The 12,427-nt window shown below is 44.1% G+C and overlaps 1 pseudogene across 1 annotated transcript in view; it reads right to left on the minus strand.

Moving 5' to 3' along the window:
* Positions 1–12,427, minus strand: part of LOC144817818 (uncharacterized) — a 316,434-nt pseudogene that overhangs the window by 157,573 nt on the left and 146,434 nt on the right. The window lies entirely within an intron of this gene.

Below are 12,427 nucleotides of genomic sequence, written 5' to 3' on the forward strand. Positions count from 1 at the left end.
TGGCAGCATCATCATTTACGAGACACTTCAGGAAACACTTCTTTTTTGTGCGCAGTTTAAGACCTTGATTAAGAGTTCTGCTGAAATCCATGTGGAGATTCACAGGGGCCAGTATCTGAGTTACTGGCTGGCATCCTTTTATGAGCGAAACCCCATGGGAATCAGAAATCACTGCAGACTTTGAGTTACCCGGCGGTATTCCACGCCTGATGGCCTCTTCTGCGGGATTCAACGCTCCCAGTTAGCATGTGCTCTCAGCAGGTGTCACATGGGAGCCGTGGTTTCTTTTCATGGAAAAAAGAAACTTGGGGTCCGATTACGATAGTGGTGACTAACGGACTAGTAGTCAGTGGTCCCAACCACCTAATTATGATGTAACTTCCGTGTAGGTGGTCAGAACCATGGCATTTTCCATTTCGGCTTGTGCTGCAGCCTGAAAAGAAGCACAGCACAAGCCACAATGGAAAAAGGGATGTTTTTAAATATCCATGCCCTGTGTGCCAGGCAGTATATGGCGCCTAAAACATCGGGTATGGATGTTTGTGGGGGCAGTACAGGGATGGGGGCCCTTTCCGACAGCCTTTCCATAGCGGTCGGAAAGGGACAACAAACTGGCAGATGCATCAAAGTTATGTTTTCCGAGTCCTTAATAGCGAATTTTAAGGAATCGCTATTAAAGACTCGCAAAACGGGATGCATGTAGGAATCGCAATGTTATTAGCGATTCCTACAGATCCCTTATTTGCGATTCGGTAATAGCTAATCGCTAATAAGGAATGGCTTTCCCATTCATTCCTATGGGCCTAAAGGCCCATAGGAATGAATGGGTAAGCCATTCCATATTAGCGATTAGCTATTACCGAATCGCTAATGTTCCGCTATTTCAAGGGTGCCAGGGTGTCCAAAGGACACCCTGTTGCACCCCTGAAATGGACCTGTGCACAAATGTTACACACACACATGCCCTAAGGGCATGTGTGTGCGCAACATGTAACTTTGAAAAATGCACAAAAGTTCATTTTTCAAAGTTTTAGCAAATTACCACGAAGTTCAACTTCATGGTAATTTGCTCCCCCTATTAGCGAATTCGCTATTTTTCTGGGTTTCATGCATTGCATTTAAGGAATCTCATTTTGGGATTCTTTAAATGCAAGAGCAATTTAAGGAATCGCTATTTAGAGATTCCTTAAATTGCGATTTCTGCATTTGGGATGATGCATCCCAAATGCAAAAATACCGGGAGCAAACGGCCAGATTCTGAGAATCTGCCCGTTTGCTCCTGGTATTTTCTTTGATGCATCTGCCTGATAATCCCTACGGCCCTGCTGGTGCAGGCACCGCCTCTACTGTAAGGATTACGATCTGTCTGAAGCGTTGGTTGATCCCTCTGACCGTGCGATACAAACAACTGCATCATAACGCAGCAGTCAGACCGTACTACTACTGGATGTCAGTAGCACCACCAATGACGGCCTGTTGGTGGCGGTCCGACTGCCATCCTAATAAGGCTCTTTTTCAGGGATTTGGGTGGGGGGCTGAGCCTTGATTGCTGTTGCAGCCAGAGCCTCATGGGAATTTACCTGTCGGAATTACTAGCCGGTAAAATAGGGCCTGGTGTTCTCGAACTAGCTTAATGTGCTTTTGGTCTACTGTCCCTCACAAGATACTGTTCCCTTTATGAGATGGAAGAGGCAATTCTGTCCTGGAAATCAGTTGCACCATAGTATTAGGGAATGTTCACTTCTGACTGGAATTCTCTGACACTAGCACAGGAGAACTTTATAAAGAACTAGATGGTTATAACCTCATATTGCTCAATCAGGAATCTACAGATTGTAGGGATCATCACCCTACTGCCATCTTCACTTCTTCAGATACATACTGCGGTACCAGCTGTAGGTTTGCCGCATTCTTTTGTTTGAAATGCATTCTGATTATTACTGGCATCAACGCTATAAGGCGTATATCTTTCAATGTTGTGCTTTTTAAATATCTTTACCGCCCTGAGCATTTTAACTTGCATTCCTTTTACTCTTTTTTAAAATCCTGAGGCATCGCATTGTTAGTTGTAGATTAAAATTAGTTTAATACTCACTCAGACCACAGCCGTCTTCCGGTTCAAAGTCTCATTCCACCACGGCTGGTGCTGATTGCGCGGAGGGCTCAGTGAACCTGAAAAACCTGGGACTGAATTTCCGGGTCAAAGGGGGCAGCCGGTATCTGTGCACCAGTTTCCTGCGGTTAATCTCAACATAAGCAGGATGCCGGAGCGGACGTGCATCGGACACGCACAGTGGGTGCGCCGCGCCAAAGGCAAGCTGGTCTGCAACTGTCCGCGCCTGGACTGGGCCCAGGGCTTTAACCCCTGCCTAATCCATTTCAAATGGGGGACTCAGAGTGACCTATTCAAAAAGTGTTCTTCTGAGTCCTAGCAGGCCTACTAAAACTCCAGATTGTCCTCAGCTCGATCTATTTAGGGAGCCCAATTCATGCGTGCACTGCTCCCCCAAAATTTCATTTCAGAAAGTAAGAGCTGCACAAGTTTGCAACAAGTCCATTGCCAACAATTACTGGCACCCAAAACGGTCTTAGGCTTGCTCATCAACACAAGGTCTCTTGTGAAACACAAGTTAGAATTTGCCGAACTGGTGACAGCACACAAAATGGACATGGCTTTTGTGACAGAAACCTGGCGGATAGTACCTCCGATTTCAATCTGGCTCTAGCTATTCCATCAGGATTTACAATAATTAGAAACAACAGACAAAATAAATGAGGAGGAGGTCTAGCGATCATCCTCAAAGATACTCTGCCAATAAAGGGTTCCCCATAGGAAGCTGCACTGGTTGCGAATTACTATCCTTTAGAATCACTTTAAGTGATAACTACACATTTAGAGGAACGTTACTGTACAGACCTCCAGGTGCAAAAAATAGATTTGCAGAAATTATTAGCCCTATGATAGAATAAAGTATTGAATCAGAGGATTTCTCGATTCTTGGCGATTTTAACCACCATCTAGAAGATCCAGATGACTATAACACAGCCTCTCTTGTTGAGATGATGGCTGGTGCATCGTTGGAACAGCTGATTAAGCATTCCACACACGATGCTGGTCATACTCTGTTGGAAATTGCCCTTTTTGCAGGGTTATCCTCAAACGTTTTGCTTCTTCCTCCCTTGTTTTTCCTGACCTATGATTGTTGGCTATAGGACTCTGGGCACTTTACCAGTGCTAATCAGTGTTAAAGTGCATATGCTGTCTGTGTAAATTGTTATTGTGATAGGTTATCCATAATTGGGATATTTGTTTTACCAGTAAGTCCCTTGTAAAGTGCACTAAGTGTGACAGTGCCAGTAACTCAAATGCTACTAGTGGGCTTGCAGCACTGATTGTGCCACCCACATGAGTATCACTGAAAAGAGGTCTCAGGCCTGCCACTGCCGTGGCAGTGAGCAGTTTGTTAACTGCCATGTCGACCTGGCCAGTGTACCCACTTGCCAGGCCTTACCCTTCCCTTTTCCTACACCTAGGACACCCCTATGCTAGGCCCAAGATACCCCCTGGGCAGGGTGCAGTGTATGTAAAAGGTAGGACATGTACTTTGCGTGTAACATGTCCTGATAGTGAAATACTGCCAATTTCGTTTTTCACTATTGAAAGGCTATCTTGCCCATAGGACAGAATGTGAAATGCTGTGTAACAGGTTTACCTGCATATCTTCCAAAAGGAGTAAGTTAGAAAATTGGAATCTGGTATCCCTGAACTCAGAGTTTGATAACACATCTTTAAGTAAAGATGTTTTTTAAATTCTGTGTTTGAAAATAGCACTTTTAGAAAGTGGCTACTTTCTTGTTCAACCTTTCTGTGTGCCTCTGCCTGTATATGGATTGACAGTCTGGCTTGAGAGTGACAGGGGCTGGGGTGTCTCCAGGAATCTGGGTGAGTCAGCACTAGGCTGAATAGACCTATCTGCATTTGGAGTTGTGGGAGGAGTAGCACCTGGGCCTGAATAGGGCTGCGCCTGCCTTGCACAAGGCTCGCTCTACCTCCTTTTTGAATGTGGACCAGCGTCTGAAGACGCTGGCCCACATTCACAAAGGAAGAAGTTGGGCACTGGCAGAGTGCACCCAGAACTGGTTTGAACTAGGTCCAAGACCCCTAACACATAGAGAACAAAGATGTTTGGGGTATAAAAGTAAGAGCTGAAACCCCTGAAATGAGACTACTTTGTGATCAATAGGAATCTCTGCCAAAGAAGATCAGCTGAAGAGACTGAGGAGAAGTACTGCACTTGCTGTTTGCCCTGGGGCTGACCTGAGGTTTGCTGATTCAGCTAAGGAGTGGACAAGGGACTTTGCCATGTGCTGTGTCCCCCCCATTCTTGCCAAGAGGACTTTGCTGTGTACTCTGTCCTGAAGGAACAAGTCTCCAATGGCCTGAGAAGAACTGGCCTCCTGTTGTGGAAACTCAGGACCAACAAAGTTTCCATTCCTGTCTCAGTGATGCTGTGTGCGTGTGCGTTTGCAGCCTGAGACCTCCGTAGGGTCTGTGGTCCTCTAGACCCCCTCTGTATCCTTTCTGCCACAGTTTTCATGGAGGGCTCACCGCCATAAAAATTGTTGCAGAGAGGTAACATAATATGCTTGGTCCTGCCGCAGCGACACCGCCAAGCATATTGCGGCCTCATGACCGCCACAACACCACCAGCGATCTCTCATTCCTCGCGGCTGCTGCAGTCCCATGGAGGACCAACTACCCAACTTGTAAAAGGACAGTCGGACCGCTGGTGCGGAGGGGCTCGCACCGTCACCATTGGTTATGGTAGTCCATTGGAATGCTGTAGTCATAATTAGGCCCTTAATCTTCTGCTCAGTCAGGGCATGGTAACAGAATACTTGAAGGCAACCATGATAAAACTAGTTCTAAAAAAAAACACTTTCCTCTACATATTGTTACAACGGTCGCCCCACTTCCCTTCAACAATTTCTTGTAAATGTTTTTGAAAAAACAGTGTTCAATCGATTCCACACATTCAGTGAATCCAATAGTCTTCACCATCTTTTGCACTCCAGCTTCAGAGCAGGCCACAGCAATGAGTTAGTCATAACATTAGTACTGGATTACTTTAAATAAATGTGGATGAAGGCGGAATGGATGCACTAGTTGCACTCAATCTATCAGTGGGATTCGATAAAATCAAGCATGCCTTCTTGCACTCTAGAGTAATGAATTTATGCTCAGCCCCTCAATCACTTAGTTGGATTGAGTAATTTCATACTCAGACAATTTTGTTTCCACCTTTGAAATTTTATGCTAAATTGGCTTCTTGTTGGGTACCGCAGGGCTCTATATGATCCTCCTTTATCCTTGACATATATCTAGCCCTACTTGCAAAAATGTTGAATTACTATGGGTGCTCATTTTTGCATGTGTGCCTATGATACACAGATTTTCTTTTTACTTCATCAGTCAAGATATTAAAAAATTGCTTCCGCAGGTGAAAAGGGTACTCTGATACATGTCCTCATGACATTGTCCCAAATTGAATCCTTAAAAACTGAACTAGTGAGCAGCAATATTAATGTGTATAACGTACCCCAACCAACTTGACCGAAACCATTTTTTTTTCTCATGAGCCCTCAATAGAGGTCAATAACCTGGGCATCAATATTGATTTAGGACTCACTCTGGAAAAGCAGAGTGGCCTCCAGCTGTTTGTAGCAACTGTAGCTATTGAAAAAAATGCTGCCCCTGATTGACAATAAATTACTAATTCCTGTAGTCCTAGCCTTGGTGCAATCTTGCTTGGATTATAAGAGTCTGAGATAAACTCTTAAGAGCCCGTAGTTAGTTGAAATCATGGCCGCTCGTTTTATCAGCCATAATTCCCTTCGCGATCACATCTCTCCTGTACTTGAACATATACAACAACAATAAAAACTTTATTGCATGATTTAAAAAAACCTTTGCAAATTACAAAATATAAAATATTTAAAAGTATACATATAAAAGAGAATGTGAGTTCCAGTCCAGTGTAGATGAAAATGGCAGATGGACCTTGCCAAGTTGTTATGCTAGTGGAGATTCGCAGGTTTGGATCCCATCACAAAGTTTTTTAGCTGCTTGATTCAAGTACCTTACTAGGGCACAGTTTAATTTGGTGTTCCGAGGATCAAAGCTTGCCAGAACTGCTGCTCTACACGATCTAACCCTGTTTATGTTCCAGAGTTTCCTTAAGAGAGACCGTCTTTCATGCAGCAGGTTTGGGCAGAGGCATAGGATGTGTATGATGTCTTCTTTATGATTCCCACAAAGTCGACAGTGTTCATGGTCGTGATCTCTTTTTCATTTTGGCAAGTGACACAACAGGTTGATGACACCCAATCTCAATTTTAAGAAGCTTAGTTTTGTTCGTGCAGTGAATGATAAGGTTAAATACTGCTGTGGGATCAGCTGGACATAGGATTGCAATGTCATCCAACCATGACTTCTGTTTGCTAGCCGAGCCTTATCTTCCACTGAAGAAAGTTTTTTTGCACTTATTTTTGCTAGCCGTTTGAATTCGTTTTGGCTTACTTGCAGGTTCCAAAGGTCATTCAGACCTAGAGTTCTTAAACCTTTTTCCCAATAGTCATGCCCTGCTCGCCATAGATTCGTGTTAAGGCAGACCCATAGGTGTTGAGCTAGGCTGCCTTCCTTCGATGACCTCAATTTGTAACAGCACAAAAGAAAACTCATGGCTCTGGCCAGTGGTTGGTTGCAGATGCCCAGTTCCAGCCTGATTTGGGCCGGTGATGTTTTTGTTGGTAGCTTAAACACTGTTCTGTAGATTTTTGCGATGATTTTATCCAATTGGCCACTGTCTGATCCTTTTAGCACCTCACTTCCGTAGGTTAATGTTGGAATGATCTTAGCCTGCGCGACCTGCATTGTTGGAGCAAAAGTTGGGTCAAGTAGCTTCTTGTGTATGGAACTGATTGCAAAAGCAAGTGCTGCACCCTTCTTTTTTTGTTCTTCTAGATGTGTTTTGTATCTGCCGTTGTTATTAAAATGGACACCAAGGTACTTATGGCAGTTGGATTCAGCAATGTTTCCCGGTTCAGGACCCAGACCAGCTTCTTTGCCCTTCCTGGACGTACCGCCAAAATTTTAGTCTTCTTATTGTTAATCTGGAGCTCGTTCTTGTTTGAGTATTCGGAGGTTGCGTCCATGAGTCTTTGCACGCCAATCTTGGTTTTGCTAAGAAGGACCACATCGTCGGCATATAAAAGGTTTGACAACACGAGACCAGCTACTTTGGGAGCGTGGGAATTTACCTTGTTTAAGGCTTCGGGAAAGTCTGATAGGAACAAATTAAAAAGTGTGGGGGCCAGAACACATCCTTGTTTTAGGCCTTTTGTCGTCGGAATTGGGCGTGATAGTCTAGAGCCGTCCCCAATCTTGATCCTGACTCATGTGTCCTGATGCAGAAGCTGTATGGCTCTTAAGAGGTCGTTTGGGATGTTTAATTTGGAAAGCTTCTGCCAGAACTTACCCCTGTTCACGGTGTCGAAGGCGGCTTTGTAATCAATGAATCCCATGTAGAGTGGGCAGGAACTGACCTCCGCCTGGTCAATCAAGCAGGAAAGGGTCATAAGATTGACAGAGGTGTCAGTGTTGCTTGTAAATCCTGTTTGATTCGGAGGAATTACTGAGTGGTCATAAGCCCATGCCCTGAGTGAGTTGAGCAGCAAACCGGCAAAATACTTTGCTTCATTGTCTATAAGGGCTATGAGGCGGTAATTCCCGGGGGATTTTTTGTCCCCACCTTTGAAGATTGGCGCGAGAATTGACCCCTGCCAAGAGGGCAGAATGATGTTATTTTGTAGGATTGTGTTGAAGAGAGTGGTTAACTTCGAGGCCCAAAAAGTTGTGTCCTCCTTGAACAAGGCCTGAGGAATTCCTCCTGGGCCTGGAGCCCCATCCTTACGACCCTTTTTGATCAGTTTTTCAATTAGGACCTTCTGGATCGTTCTTATTTCTTTCCCACTTTGATTTGAGGGACACTCTATTGATTGTTCGATTTGTTTGCCTACATTGAGAGATTCCTCCGTTGTGGACGCTTTTGTTTGATGATCGAATGGCCAAGCTGCCGCTTTTTGAGCAGTATTTCCTTCAAATGTGGAATTCTGATGAGAGATTTTTTCTTTTTGGTCGTTAAAATTAATAAACAAGAAGTCAACCCACTCAGACTACAATATGCTTGACGACGCAACTTTTGGGGCACGCCCAGATAGGCTGTTGATAGTACACCAGAACCTTGCAGAATTATTTGATTTAATATCTTGCTGTAATCTGACCCAGAAGAAGTTCCAGTGAGTTCTGCGTTGTTCTCTTTTTGCCTTCTTCAGATGGCTGCGGGCCTCTCTCCATTTTGTTATTATTAGCAGATCCGTTGGGTTTGTTTTTACCGCCCGCCACATCCGATTCATGGTTCTTGTTGCGGATTGTATTGTGGGATTCCTACAGGGCATCTGCTTTGGCCCGTTCAGATTAGCATGCCTTATCGGTTTGGCGTGTCTATTGATAAGTTCGATTGCGAATGTTGACCAGTTTTCAATATGGTCGTTAGAGGAGCTGCTAGTGCTTTCGATGATTTGTTTGGCCTCTATTGCTACTTGTTGAAGATTGCTGAGGGAGCACTTGATTCGTTTTAGGTTGATCGTGTAGCTGTCAGATGGCAGTGCCCTTTCTTCATCATGTTGGGTTAGACCGGAGATAAGCAATATTTCTTGGGGGCGATGATCACTTCCAGTTCTGCTGCCAAGACTGAACCCTGTTACTTGATGAAGAAGTGAGAGGCTAACAAAGGTGTAATCAATTAGCGAAGCACCATTATTCGATACGTAAGAGAAGCAAGGAGGCTTGTCTGGAGGAAAGCGCCCGTTTAAGGCTCTGAGCCCCAGATTTTCAAGGTTGCTTTGTAGAGAGCGACCCCTCGAGTCGTCCTTGTTCCATCCTGGGGGGTCCTGCGGTGGTATGACCCAAATGCTTTCGTGTGATTTGGTCACTTTGTTTTTTTGTAGGTCAGACATTAACCACATGTTGAAGTCACCAGATAGTATAATTTCTGGATTAGGGGATCCAGTTTTCACTCTTAGTACTGTCGCTATTACCTCTTCGGTGAAGGATTGCCTTGAGACCGAGTTTGGACGGACATAGGCGTTCATTAGGACGAAAGTCCTGCGCTGGCCTTTGTTGGTGGTAAAGGAAATACCCACGGACTGGAGGGAGTGAGATGAACTCGCTAAGTCCCATGAGGCAATTGCGTTATTTATTGATATATATATATATATATCCCCAAACCGCCGCTGCCTCTGCCCGAAGATTTCAGTTTTTGAGCTGGAGTGTGATGAGTTTTGAAACCTTCTATTTGCTGCGGTTCGAATCGCCATGTCTCTTGTAGTAGTAATATATCGAATTTTCGAAAATAAGAGATTATCGCTTCATCCTCCATTTTGTTATTTAGACCGTTGATGTTCCACGGGCAACATATACACTGGCTACTTGTCAGGACAACAGCTCACTTCAAGACAATGGTGTTATACACCAGGTACTCGAGGGATCTGTTTTCCTCTATTTAGCTTTCAAATTTAGCAATTACAATCCAGCAGGAGCCTGCAAATTTGCTGACCTTTTTATTAGCTTTCCCAAAATGGGACTAAAATGTTTGGAGATAAAGGTTATCCTATGCTTGCAGCTAGGGAGTGGAACGCACTTCTTTGTGAGCTTCGCTCCTCCTCCATGTTTGTTATCTTCGACAAACTTTTAATAAAACTGCCTTGTTATTCTGTAGACGTAATACCTCACCCTTACTATTAAACGTAATTCCATATAGAGCCAAGAAGCTTTGGTGCACATGCGCCTATTAATTACACATACAAATACACACACAAATACAAATAAAAGTAACAATACAAAGAAGGATAGCAGCATGACTTTGGGGGAAGGACCCAAACATCACCCCTCTCGAACAGTTGAGAAAGGACAGAGCTACATACATAACAGCTATGTGGAATGCCAAAACATCAGCAATCAGATCTCAACTAGACAAAGCGAAGAACAGGCCCAACAAAAGCTCTTTGACATAATAAAACAACAATCTGGAAAACTCGAAGAACTCAAAACTGCAGACCACTCAACCGACATCAGCAAAGCCTTTTCCACTTCCCTTAAAGAAAAAATCACAACCATAAGCAACTCTATCCACAGCCAATCTAGTACCTAACCTAGAGCATCCATCAACCCCACACAGCTCGAAGTCGGAACCAACACTCTCCAACCATCCCAGGTGAAAACAGAGCCTTCTGGAGCAGCTTCAGATCTCTATCTGAGGAGAAAATCCAGAGAACAATTATGTCCATGAAACATATCACACATTTCGACAATCCCATTCCCACCCACCTACTGAAAGAGATACACCAAACCGTCACTCCTTTATGGACAAAACCATAAACGCATCTCTACAACAAGGGTCCCTCCCGGAATGTCTGAGGATGGGACAAGTATCACCCCAACAAAAAAAAGTGGGCACTGACCAGAATGACTTAATCAACTTCTGACCAGTATCCAGTCTTCCTTTCCTAGCTAAATTGGTAGAAAAATGTGTCCACAATCAGCTGTGTAAGCACATCAAGAAGTTTGACCTTTTGGACAGACAGCAATCAGATTTCAGGTCTGTACACAATACTGAGGTTGCCATTCTTAACATCCTAGATGATATACAAACATCACAAATGAAAACAAATCCTGTCTCCTAATACTTAAAGATATATTAGTGACGTTCAACACAGTTATCCACAAATGCCTCAGAGAAAATCTTGAATCCAGAATGGGCTTTTCAGGAGCCGTCCCTAACTGATTTGCCTCCTTCTTGCTGAACCAACAACAGAGTCAAAATTGGCACAACACTATCTGATATAGCAGAAATTGACAGAGGCGTTCTGCAAGGATGTACAATTTCACCAACACTCTTCAATTTATACATGAAACCACTCACTGAAATCCTTAAATAATCAGAAATCTCATACCACATGTATGCTGATGATACTCAGCTATACCTTAAACTATCCTCTGATGAGGATATCCAGACACTGGATGACACAATGAAGAAAACACAGTAATGGTTGGCACACAACCATCTAAAGCGCAACCCAACAAAAACTGAATGTATTCGCTATTCTCTCCACCCCTTAGATCCCATGAACTGCAACTCTATTCACTTAACCTGAGAATCATCCTGGACTCCGAGCTCAAAATGGACCGCCAGATCCACTCAGTCTCGTCCTCCTGCTTCCACACCCTCCTACGTAAGACCTTCAAATGGATCCCCCTTGAACACAGAAAGACCGTCACTCACGCCCTGGTCACCAGCAGACTAGACTACGGCAATTCACTCTATGCTGGAATAAACAAAAACCTCACCCGCAAGCTACAGAACATCCAGAACGCCGCCGCAAGACTGGTCTTCAACAGATGTATGATAGTTCATCGCACACATTTTCACCGCGTGCTTTTCCAACGCGGTTCTGACATCGCAAAGACTGTAACATCGCAAGTTTTCCCAACGCATGGCGTTTCAACGCCAATGCCGTTTACCCTATTGCGGAACCCATTAGATCGCACACTGATACATTGGACGCCATTACAACGCCTATGGTGCTTGTAAACTCCCTGGAATGTGGCTACCGCGAAACCAGGTCTTTGTGTGTGGCGGGTTCGTATTTTATTTGCGGTACCCGAGTATGGTTAAAAGTAAAAACTGGATTGCCCGAGAAATGAAGAAGCTGTGAAATGTTAATTGCAGTGTATGTTTACGCTCCCCCGCCAAGATTGCGCATAAGTCCATGATTGCATCAAACTCCTTTGAAACCAAAAGTCAATGTTGTAATGAAACACCCCCTCCCAAGTATGCCACAAAACCCCACATGCCCCTAATCGTGTTTGCCAAGTCTTTGTCACACTCTTCGTAACCAGACAATGTCCGCAATATGTGTAAAAATGTCAGTAGCATTTACTTGTAAGGTGTAACCAGTGGAATCATAATGTAAATAAAGCAAAGGGTAACAAACTTGGGCATGTTTGTAATGGAAACATTGTTCGAGCATTTCTTTGCATGAAGCAATTAGCAATAACTAGATGAAAATCAGACGTGGCACATTACCTCCCCCTCTTGATCTATCGTTATATATCTATATTTTCTATGCGACGTTCCTTTTTTTGTTAATTTAACGAAGGCAACCAGGTCCCTTTTCTTGCTAATTAACGTCCGCAACCAAAGAACGACACAATGTACCCCTTATCTTACAAGTCCTTAGCAGGCGCGGTGCGTCCATTGGGGCGTAGGGGCGAAGCCCCACTAAACCCCATGGACCCACCACGTCG

This window comes from Lissotriton helveticus, chromosome 2_1 (genome assembly GCF_964261635.1).
Source record: "Lissotriton helveticus chromosome 2_1, aLisHel1.1, whole genome shotgun sequence".
NCBI lineage: Eukaryota > Metazoa > Chordata > Amphibia > Caudata > Salamandridae > Lissotriton > Lissotriton helveticus.